This window comes from Equus quagga, chromosome 11 (assembly GCF_021613505.1).
Source record: "Equus quagga isolate Etosha38 chromosome 11, UCLA_HA_Equagga_1.0, whole genome shotgun sequence".
Lineage (NCBI taxonomy): Eukaryota > Metazoa > Chordata > Mammalia > Perissodactyla > Equidae > Equus > Equus quagga.
In genome coordinates, this window is record NC_060277.1 from 95,692,374 (window position 1) to 95,704,104 (window position 11,731).

The 11,731-nt window shown below is 49.8% G+C and overlaps 1 protein-coding gene across 3 annotated transcripts in view; it reads right to left on the minus strand.

Moving 5' to 3' along the window:
* Positions 1-4,237, minus strand: part of ACLY (ATP citrate lyase) — a 40,497-nt gene extending 36,260 nt beyond the window's left edge. For 2 of the 3 annotated variants that reach the window (XM_046676862.1, XM_046676860.1), the window contains exon 1: positions 4,087-4,237. The gene's annotated coding sequence lies outside the window, so the exon portion shown is untranslated. Of the gene's footprint in view, positions 1-3,073; positions 3,141-4,086 lie in introns of all 3 variants that reach the window. The other variant, XM_046676861.1, reaches the window with a different exon arrangement.
* Between the last annotated feature and the right edge of the window lie 7,494 nt (positions 4,238-11,731).

An 11,731-nucleotide genomic window follows, 5' to 3' on the forward strand; every position in this document is an offset into this window, starting at 1 on the left:
CCCAAACCTGAGTGTTGTCCCACCCAAGGCAGGCACACAGACACTGAAACACATCCTTTGCCTCTTACTGATGGGGGGCACAGCCAGAACTGTGCAATGCCAGCATTACTCCCCTCGACAGGTTTCATCCCCCCAACCCAGACTCACCCATTTCACATGCTTACACACACCACCAGTTGGAGGCCAGGCCAGCAATCTACTCAGCCTCAGGCAGAATCGAGCCCCCAGGAGCAAAGGGGAAGAGTCATCTCAGAGCTCATTTCTCCATAGACACTAGCCGTCCGGCCCTGACTTCAGAGTAGACACAAGGCTGGGCAACTGTGACCTTCAGTGCATCCCACCCTCCCCACTGAGTCACTTGGCTGCTAATTCAGAGCAAAACAGAGGCCTCTCTGGGGACGACTCTGTACCGGTCACTTTAAGTGAGCCAGGGCTGGGGGAGGAGGCAGAAACCATCCTCAGTCACATGTATACAGAAATTCATCTTGTGGGAGCCCTGGGAGGTACACTGAGATTCAGAACCCTATTTCTCAGATGAGAAATAAAAGCTCGGAGGGGTTAAAACAACTTGCCCACGAAGCCTAAGCAGGGGACCCAAGACTTGAATCCAAACCTTCTTATTCCTAGTCCCCAGAAAACTGCACACCTCAACCCAAGAGAAAAGACCATTTCTCCAAGAAATAGGCCATGTTCTCTCTTCAGCTCACAAAAGAGTCTATGATGACAATTTCTTCATCTTCCCTTCCCATTGCTTTGTCCTGACACACCCTTCTCCCACAGGTAGTGACAGGACAGTTGGGGAGAGGAATGAGGGAGGGGAAGGGAAAGGAAGCCCAGCAATTCATGCCAAGAGCTTGGCCAGATCAGGAAAAGTCAGTCCTGTCTCTCCCACAAACAAGTGAAGTTGTTCAATTTGCTGGGGGAGAAAAGTCAAGTGCAAATAAAGGAGGGTGGAATTAGGGAGCTGGCTAGTTTACACATGCAGGAAAGTTGGTGTCTATCCCCAGCTCAGGAAAGGCCAACATTCCAGATGCCACTCTGCACCTCCCTCTGTTGGCTAGGCTGGGACTCAGGTTCTAATGCTGGCTTGGCCAGCTCCCTCAGACTCCCAGCTAGCCTTCAGCTGGGCACAAAGGGCACATTCAGTCTGGCGTCTGGCTCAAAGTAAGGTAGCTGGGAAGGGGCTCACAGATGTTCCCTTTTCTGGCTTTCCCCTGGGATGACTTCCAGCTGCTTCTGCACATGAGTTTCCAAAGGAGATACCTCCACCAGTGCCCGTGCCCCCAAAGTCCTCCACCCCCACTCACTTCAGCTCCATTTCCCAACCTTCTTGACTCAGACCAGAAAAACTGGTCTTGAAATCAGATGGGTATACCTCCCCCCACCCCACCCCCAAAAGAGAATGCAGCCCAGGGTGGATCAAGCAGAGAAAGGAGGGGGCAGCTTCTGACCACCCTCAGCAGTTTAGACACAGCAGGCACAAGTGATGACACACTCCAGGAGGCAGGAAGCCCCTCAGATAAGCCTCTCCAGCAGAGAAGTCTAACAGACACTCCCAGAACAACAAACCCCCAAAACTGGCACCCCCCAAAACAGTCAAAGACCCAACTTTGGAAAGGACAAGGGTGACAAAAGGGATCTTCTGCAGCTGGAAAATCACAATTTTCTTGAGCCCCAGATGAAACCTTAGATCCAAGAGCTCATCTCCATAAGGTCCTCGGGAGAAGGGTGGGAGAAAAGACACAAGAGGGGGATGATACAGGATAGAAAAGATTTGCCAGTTTACCAAAACAACAGATTTGCCACTAGAGTACTTTGGCTTAGATGAGGAGGCCCTTATATGACAGAATAAAAGTTGGAAAAGAATTTCGGCTCTGCACATTCACCAATGTGGGCTAAGAAGGCTCCTGAACCCAAGGAGTGGACTTGGTGGAGAAAAATCGGAAGTTTAATTGTTCAGCAGGATCTTGAAGTCTCTTAGGGCAGTAGCTCTTGACCTATTTGAGGTGTCAGACTCTTTTGAGCATCTGAAAAAAAGCCCAGAAAAATGTGCACATACCTGACAGTGCCTTTCACTTCAAGGTGCTGATCTATGACTCTGAAGTAATGGCCCAAACCACCAGTTGAGAACATTTGCTCTAGGGGTGAGCCAGGTGGCACAGCAATTAAGTTTGCACACTCCGCTTCAGTGGCCCGGGGATCACCAGTTCAGACCCTGGGTGAGGATCTATGCACTGCTTGTCAAGCCATGCTGTGGTAGGCGTCCCACATATAAAGTAGAGGAAGATGGGCACGGATGTTAGCTCAAGGCCAGTTTTCCACAGCAAAAAAAAAAGGGGGGGGAGGATTGGCAGCAGATGTTAGCTCAGGGCTAATCTTCCTCAAAAAAAAACAAAGAAAAGAGTATTTGCTCTAGTGACAATGGGACTTAAAGTGTATACCAATCCGGGTTTGGGGAGCACCCCACTAAAGTCTTAGGAACTAAATGTACTGTCAAACTGGTGACAGATGTTTTCAGGGCACAGCTAAGACTCCGGGGGTCCACTTTGGGGCCCCAGGAACTGTTACCTAGTATCAGCTAAACGTGTAAACCATTTGGGGGAAATCATGCCAAAGAACCTGAAAATACACACATACACACTCCAAGGGAGGGACCTGATGAGCTAAACTGGGTCTTTTTTGCAGACAGGATAAGTGACCCAGGACTGAGTTCATCCACAGCAGCCACCAAGGGCAGAAGCAGCCCAAAGCTGAATAAAAGGAGCCTGTTTCCCAGGAACACACCCCTGGGACACAGCCAGTGGAGAGGAATCACTGGGGATGTTTCTTAGGGTCTCTCTCTCTGGGAAGCACAAAAAGCACTCATTTTAAGGTTGTATCTGTAGGACGGGGGTTTTCGAGAGAACAGGCATTCCCTGGAGTAGAGGAGAGGGGCAGAATTCTGTGAGTGTCCCCTACTGCAGCGAGCATGGTGTCAGAGTGAGGGTGGAGACCCAGTTGCCCGGTGTCTGAGGGGTCTTCCCATCACCATCCCCCAAGTTGCTTAAAAAGCTCTCTAAGAGGTGATAATTACCCCTCTGGACAGCTGGGGTCTACCAGCTGTCCCTCACCCATTTCAGAAATCCAAGGAACTCAGCTGCCTGAAACAGAGAGCAAAGATAAAGGGCGGAGAGAGGAGTGGGCTGTGTGACCACACGGTGCTATGCACGGCTACCCACCATCCTCTCCAAAATCCTCTTCCCAGGCAGACTGCCGGGGACCACCTAATGGCAGAACACCTTGGTACTACACAGTATCTGCCAAGGTTGGAGAGGCCAGCAGGCGCTGGGACTGGCCCTCTGCCAGGCCCGACAGGAGGGCGGCGGCAGCATCCTCACGCTCCTTGAGGACCTTGCCTTAGCCAAGCTCGGCGTCAGGGATGAGGAGGGAGACGGGCACCCCGGTCATCTGTCGCTTGGAGGCCATCTCCAGAGCGAGCAGGGTCCTTCCAGCGCGGCCGTTCCACGGCCAGGTCTTCGCGGCGAGGCCAGGCCCCGGGCACCCTGGGGCAGCCCTGCCCGCATGGCCCGCCGGCCTCGCTCCCTCCACTTCCGCGGGCCTCAGTCGACTCCCCACAGAACTAAGAGGAAGGGCTTGAGCCCAGGTGGGGAGAGGCCAGAGTGGGGCGTGTGGCCACCGCTCTCGCTACTTCCCGGCCCCCGCATCCGGTGGGGGACCCGGATGAGGCAAGAAGTGGCGCGATGACCGCCCTCAGGTGGGGGTGAGGAGCGCCAGGATGGGGCAAATACAATTCAGCGGAGAGAGGAGAAGCAAGACACGGTGGCAAGCCCTATGCAAACTCCCAGGAACTGGAATGTGAGAAAGGGGGGTGGGGGGGACAGTCGACACGCGGCCAGCGGCCGAGGTCCCGGGCGAAGGCTAATCTAAAGCAAAGACCCCCAAAACTTCCAAGTAGGTGCAGGGAGGGGGGCGTGAGCACTAAGCCCGCGTCGGGAGAGGTGGTTCCGGGTTCGGGGCGGGGGGGGAAGCAGGAAGCTCCTGGGGCAGGTGGGGGCCCTCCCGCGAAAGCAGCCGCCCCCCACTCACCTCTCCGCGAAAGTCCGTGCGCCGCGCTCCCTCCACAGGCCCTGACTCACGGCCCACTACCCGGAGCGCTCCAACCTCGCGAAGCAGCCCGGGATCCCGCTTTTGTCTGGGCTCTGAAGTGGGAGAAGGGGGGCTTCTCCCCGCCCCCATCGGCACACAGCGCGAGCCGCCCCGCGATTGGTCACACGCGTTCCCTAGCCTGAGCGCCAGGGCTCCTCTCAATTCGCTACTCGGTATGGCCCCGCCTTTGGGGGCGTGGCCCAGGGGCTGCTGGGACTTGTAGTCCAGCTGGCGCGTCCGTCCCTGATGGCGGGCGGGCACCTCCTCTCCCCAGTCCCCAAGGCCGGGGCGAGGTTGGGGGCGGGGCCTCTGATGGGGAGATGGGCCGGGCTACCGCGGGTGGAGAACGTACGAGGCTGGGGGCAGTGGTCTGATGTTTTAGGGGCTGCGTGGCCCGCCGCTCTGATGGGGGCTTTGTCGGGGTGAAGCGTTTGCCCGAACAGGCTGTGGCGCAGCTTTGGGGACCTGGACTCTCCTTCCTCTTTCGCCTTGGGAGAGACTGACGGCCGCATCCTGGCTGCCACCAGTTGCTTAGACTTGCTTTTTAAGCAGCCCTGGCAGACTGCTTTCCCATTTGCACATGAACCCTCTCCATTAAGTGGGTGGGGCCAGGCCGAGAGATTAGATCAGACCTCCCAATGTGGGATAGGGCGGGGGAAGGGGTGAGCTGGTGGGGTAGGAGAGTGCCAGGCACACCTCACAAGCGTTCCGGACCACACTTCAGGGAGGAGCTGAGAATTCAACGATAGATTCCAGCATAGGGCTGGGGCCATCTCTGCCAGTCTCCTGCTACCCCCGCCCTCCCGGCAATCCCACGCTTAGACACTGGAATGAATGAACTGCTGCCTCCCCTTTCTCCATTACTTGTGAGACAGACTATATTTTCCAAACCAAAAACTGGGACGGGACAACTCGGTCTGACAGGTGCTGGTAAACTCGCGGGGCAGAATATTTGAAATCAGACAGTCCTGGAAACCAGGACGTGTATTTACTGCTTTGACATTCTGGAGCTTCCTTACCTCTACTCTACCCCAGTCCTGTAGGTCTCTTAGCAGCTCCCTGACCCTAACAGCTGTCTAGCCCCAGGAAGAAGAATCATGGGCTGACCAGGTCAGGTGAAGGGGTCAGCCCACTGTGCAAAGAATCAGCACGCCTGTGTCCCTGCCAAGCACCAAGGGTCATACTTATACTGCAACAGTGTTTCAACATTCTTGTGGACAAAAACTTCCCCAAGCCCTCCTCCCCTCAATCCAGTTGTAGCAGTACAACTACCAGGAGTAGGGCAGCTAAACTTGCTGCTCATGCCTGAACCAAGTGATCCCTGATGATGTCACTTTCTGGTCCCTTCCCTCACAAGCATCCTTTTGAAATAGCAGTTCTTGGGGCCAGCCCGGTGGCACAGCAGTTACCTTCACACGTTCGGCTTCGCGGCCCGGGGTTCGCTGGTTCGGATCCCGGGTGCAGACATGGTACCGCTTGGCAAGCCATGCTGTGGTAGGCGTCCCACATATAAAGTAGAGGAAGATGGGCACGGATGTTAACTCAGGGCTAGTCTTCTTCAGCAAAAATAGGAGGATTGGCAGCAGATGTTAGCTCAGGGCTAATCTTCCTCAAAAAAGAAAGAAAAGGCAGTTCTTCACTCCTCTTTCCTCTCCTAGAAAATCTTCTCCCCCTTCATGGATTGGGCTCCACCCCTACCAAGAATCTCCCCAAACAGCACAATTTTGGAGAAAGGTCACCTCTCTGTAGGCAAAGAAAACATCTCCTAGAAGGTGCTCCATTTCTGGCCTTGGGGGACAGCAACTCAGGGTCTTCAAGGGTTAGCAGGGAGACGGTAGTCAGGAGGACTCACTTGAGCAGCAGTTTCTGCTTAGAAAGATGCACTCCGGCCGGCCCGGTGGCGCAGCGGTTAAGTTCACACGTTCCGCTTCGGCGGCCCCGGCTTCATTGGTTCGGATCCTGGGTGCGGACATGGCACCGCTTGGCAAGCCATTCTGTGGTAGGCGTCCCACGTATAAAGTAGAGGAAGATGGGCACGATGTTAGCTCAGGGCCAGGCTTCCTCAGCAAAAAGAGGAGGACTGGCAGTAGTTAGCTCAGGGCTAATCTTCCTCAAAAAAAAAAGAAAAAGAAAAATATCATTTTAAAAAAGAAAAGAAAAAGAAAGATGCACTCATCGAGAAACAGGCGTCCGAATATAACAGAAACTGTAACAAACTCTTGGACACCAATTTGGCAATATCAGAAAAAAATTAAAATGCACGTGCCCTTTGCCTCATCAATTCCATTTCTAACAATTTATCCTTCAGATATACTTGCATGTATATGTGAAGATAGGGATCTTTTTCTGTTTTCTTCAACTGCTTTGTCTCCAGCACTTTGAATAGGTCCTGGTACATAGCAAATGCTCGATAAATATTTGCTGAGTGATTTGGTCCCCTATCTAGGTGTTGCTGGGCCCAAGTTTGACTAGTCCTGGGCAGGGGCAACAAGAAAGGAACTGTCCAGGGAGGGAGGGAGGGAGGAGACGTGCTGGCCAGAGGATCCATTAGCCAGCCGACCACTGAGATGTTTCAGTTTTCTCAGTGGTCCCATTCCAGGCCTCTACCTCTAACCCTCAACCGCCCCAGGAAAGACTCTCTCATTCCCCCACTGTGCCTCTACAAAGACTCCTCTGCTGTGAATTAACCGATCTGGGCCCCATCTTCTCATCTTTCCATTTTCTGACTTTAAAGTTCTAAACTCTTCTGTTTTCCCCCATTTGAACCACCTCCCCCCACCTCTAGACTGGGCCCATGTCACTGGACACAGAAGGACATAGGCACCATCTCTGTGCCCAGGCTTTGGGCATGCTACCTCAGTTTCAGAAGGCTTAGACTGCCTAATGAGTCCCTCCTGGATTATAATCCCTTTTAGCTAATATTCATTCAGCACCTACTATGTCAAAGGCCTGGATGCTAAATGCCTCACAGCAGTTTTTAAGAGAGTGAGGGTAGAGTTGGGAGTGACTTTGGGAAGAGGCCAACCCCTTGAACTTGGTGTCATCATCATTTTGCAGATGAGAAACTGACCCTCTGCCACCAGGTCCCTTGTCCTGTTCCCTAACACCTGCTGCAGGAGAGGAAGAGGGAAAGAAAATCACATCCAGGGGGTCTCCCACATTTGACTCTGAGCTCCTCAAGATCCAGGAGTATGCCTTGTTCATTTTGGCATTCCCAGTGTCTAGCACGGGGCCAGGTATATATTAGGCACTCACTGCATGCACGACTGAATAAACACTGAAATGAACGTGTGAATGAAAAAGAAATTGTAAGGGAGGGAAAGGGGAGGAGGGTGGAGATTCAGGCAGGAGGAGGGTCTATCTGAGGGCGCTGTTCTAAATCCCCCCTCTCCTTGTGAGATCCAGAGGTAGGGGCTTATGGCAGAGACCCATCATGATCCACCCTATGAAGAACCAGGAGGGTTCTCACTTCTGCAACACTCACTGTTTGCCCAACACTGACCAGCCTCCAACTGGGGCCAAAGGGCCCGTGTGTCCTGGGGAAGCTCCCCAGGGAGGTGGGGTCACAGCCAGCATCTGTGCTCGGGGAAATATTCTCCAGCCAGACCAACTGGCTCCTGGCTGGCCTCTTCCCAAAGTCACCCAACTCTACCCTCACTCTGTTAAAAACTGCTGCTGCCTCCTTCTGAAGAGGTATGTTCCTGTGAAATTCCTTGCTCTTTCATGAAGCCTTCCTTCCCCTAGGAAGGCAGTTGACCACTTCCTGTCCTAAGACAGAAGCTGCACAGCTCCTCCCCCACACACATCTCCTACCCTTGACTCTTACTTGACATGTAGAACCTTATCTCTGAATGAGGTTGGTTTTTCTGCTTCTTGTCTCTGTTCACCATGTTCTGTGTTTGAGAATTCTCTCAAGGGCAGGCAGAAGCAGAGGTCATGGTGTACAAATAAGCGTTGCTAGACTCCATCAGGGCCAAAGTCTCTCCCTCGACACCAATCTTAAGAGTTTAGGACAGTGCCCCACCTAGGACATTTGGAGGCCTCATCCCAAGCATGGGATGTGTTCACCTCTCTCCCTCATAACGTAGGTACTGCTTATTCAGGGCTCCTTGATCACAGATTCATACAACATTAGAGCCCAAACGGCCTCAGAAATCCCCTGGTCCAATTCTCTTATTTCACAAAGGAAATACAGGAGAAACTGAAAGAGGAGACCTTACTGCAGATGGGAGGGCCGACTGATGCAACCACTCGGGAAACAGTTTGGCATTGTCTCATAAAATGGAGAGACCCTGCGGCTCTACTCCTGGGTGTGTACCCCGGAGAACCTCACACACATGTGCCAGGAGACACATTCGAGATTGTCCAAAAACCAGACAGGACAGGGCCCAGACTTCAACACTTGAATGGATGGATGGGTTGTGGTACATTCATACAATGAAAAACTTGACAGCAGGGGAAAATGAATGAATGACAGTTATGTAAAACAACATGAATGAATCTCAAAAACATAATGTTGAGCAAAAGAAAGTGGAACATAAAAAAACAAATAGAGCATAATTCAATTTACATAGAGTTAAAAAAGCAAAACTAAATTGCATTATTTGGAATGGGTACAGAGGTGGAAAAACTACAAAGAAAAGCAAGGAAACAATTATCACCAAAAAAAATAGAGAGTGGTTCTTCCATTCACCACCTATTTACTGAATACCTGCAACGTGCCCTGTGCTATTCTGGGCACTGGAGCAATGACAGTGAATGAAACAAGCAAAGATGCTCACCCTTGTTAGCCCACATCTTATCAGGGGAAACAGCAACACGCAATCTATAAAATAAAGACAGAAGTTATATAGTATATCAGAAAGAGGTGCTGTGGAAAAAAGAAAACAGAGTAGGGGGTCGGGATTCCCGAATGGGATTGGGAGGGCAAATAGGTTGCAGTACTAAATAGGGTGGTCAGTGTAAGCCTCAACGCAAAGGACAGATTTGAGCAAATACCTGAAGGAGGGGAGAGAGTCAGTTAAGTGGCTGGGAGGGAGCGTTCCAGGCCAATTCAGGCCATCTGGGGCTGAGAGAACAGCCAGAGCAAAGGTCCTAAGCAAGGGGCATGTCTGGCATTTTCCTGTTCAAAGTCAGTAAGGAGGCCAGGTGGCTGGAGCACAGGGAGTGATGAGGAGGGTAGCTTTCATTCTGAGTGAAATGGGGGACTATTGCAGGGTCTTGAACAGAGTGACATGATCTGACTTGCTGTGTTGGGATGTTCTGACTGCTGTGTTGAGAAGGAAGGGGCAGGAGGTGAGGGTAGATTACAGAGACCTAGTTAGAAGGATACTGCAATAATCCAAGAGAGATGATAGGGGCTTACACCAGGGTGGCAATCAGAAAGATGGTGGTTACCTGGGGAGGGGTGGCGGTACAGGGATGGGGTCGTGGAGGGGAGGGGACGTAGAGAGAGCCTCCTGCTGGCAATATGTTTCTTGACTTACCTGTGTCGTGATTACATGGGTGTTCATCTTATAATTATTTATTAAACTGTACATGTATGTTTTATGTATGTTTCTGTACCTATGTTCTATTTCACAATAAAAGAAGATATAAAGAGGTAACATGAGGAGCCCAGCTAGTAAATGGCTGGGACAGGTTGGGATACAATTCCCGTGCTTTTTACCCTACCAATCTAATCCAAGGCATGGATCCCAGCCCAACTCACCTACATCCTGGTGCTGTGGCTCGGGGTAAATCCTGTTACCTCTCTCAGCCTAAGTGTTTCATCTGTGAAACCAGGAAAATACTGCCTGGCTCCCTCCCTTACTTGGGTGCTGTGAAGATCACAAAGTGCTTTGCAAACTTTGTAAACCAAAGCACACAATATTATTGCTATTTTATTGTTTCTTTTAACAGCTTTATTGATATATAATTGACATACAATAAACTATATATATCAAAAGCGTACCATTTGATGAGTTTCAATATGTTTTCACACTGTGAAAACATTACCACAATCGAGATAATGAACATATCCTTCACCCTAGCGGCCCATCCTACCTCCATGTTCCCAAGAGGCATTGTTTTGCTTTGGGGGCTATACAGATTAAGTTTGCATTTTCTAGAATTTTATATAAATGGAAGCATATAGTCTTTTTCGTCTGACTTCTTTCACTCAGTGTAATTATTCTGAGATTTATCCATATTATATGTACATCACTAGTTCTTTCCTTTTTGTTGCTGAGTAGTTATTATATGGATAAACTACAATTTATTTATCCAGTTACCAGTCAACGGATATGTTTCCAGTTTGGGGCTATTAGAAATAAAGCTGCTATGAATGTTCGTGTACAGCTTTGGTTTCTCTTGAGTAAATTCCCAGGAGTGGAAGGGCAGGGTCATAAGGTAAGCATATGTTTAACTTGTTAAGAAGCTGCCAAACTGTTTTCCGACCATTTCACCATTTTACATTCCTACCAGCAGCACAGTTGCTCACGTCCAGTTGCTCAACATCCTTGCCAACACCTGGTAAGGTCAGTCTTTTTTCTTTTAACCATTCTAAGTGGGTGAGTAGTGGTGTCTCACCGTGCTTTTTAATTTGTGTTTTCCTACTGACTAATGATGTTGAGCATCTTTTCATGTGCTAATTAGCCATCTGTATATCTTCTTTGATGAAGTAACTGTTCAAATCGATTGGTCAGTTTTTATTTATTTGTCTTATAGAGTTGTAAGAGTTCTTTATGTATTGTAAATACAAGTTCTTTGTCAGATATATGTTTAAATATTTTATCCCAGTCTGTGGCTTGCCTTTTAAATTTCTTAACAGTGTCTTTTGAAGAACAAAGGATTTTAATTTTTTTTTTTAGACAGATTAGCCCTGAGCTAACATCTGCTGCCAATCCTCCTCTTTTTGCTGAGGAAGACTGGCCCTGAGCTAACATCCGTGCCCATCTTCCTCTACTTTATATGTGGGATGCCTACCACAGCATGGCTTGACAAGCGGTGCCATGTCCTCAACCCAGGATCTGAACCAGTGAACCCTGGGCCACCAAAGCAGAACATGTGAACTTAACCACTGCACCACCCGGCCGGCCCTAGGATTTTAATTTTGATGATGTCAAATTTGTTTTTTCTTTTTCATGCTTTTTGTGCCCTATTATTTTCACTATTTTTTATAATTTTCCTCTTACATTTGTCTTTTGAATTAATTTTTGAATATGGTGTGAGCTAAGGGTCAAGTTTTGTTCTGTTTTGTTTTGGCATATGGCCATCCAGTTGTTCCAGCACTATGTGCTGAAAAGATTATCCTTTCCCCATTGAATTTCCTTGGCAACTTTGTTCAACATTAATTGATCATATTTGTGTGGATCTATTTACGGACTCTCTATTCTGTTCCATTGATCTATGTATCAATCTTTATGCTAATACCAGTACTGTAGCTTTAAAATAAGTCTTGAGGGGCCAACCTCGCGGTGCAGTGGTTAAGTTCATATGCTCTGCTTTGGTAGCCTAGGGTTCGAGGGTTTGGATTCCGGGCATGGACCTACACACTGCTCATCAAGCCATGCTGTGGTGGCATCACATATACAAAATAGAGGAA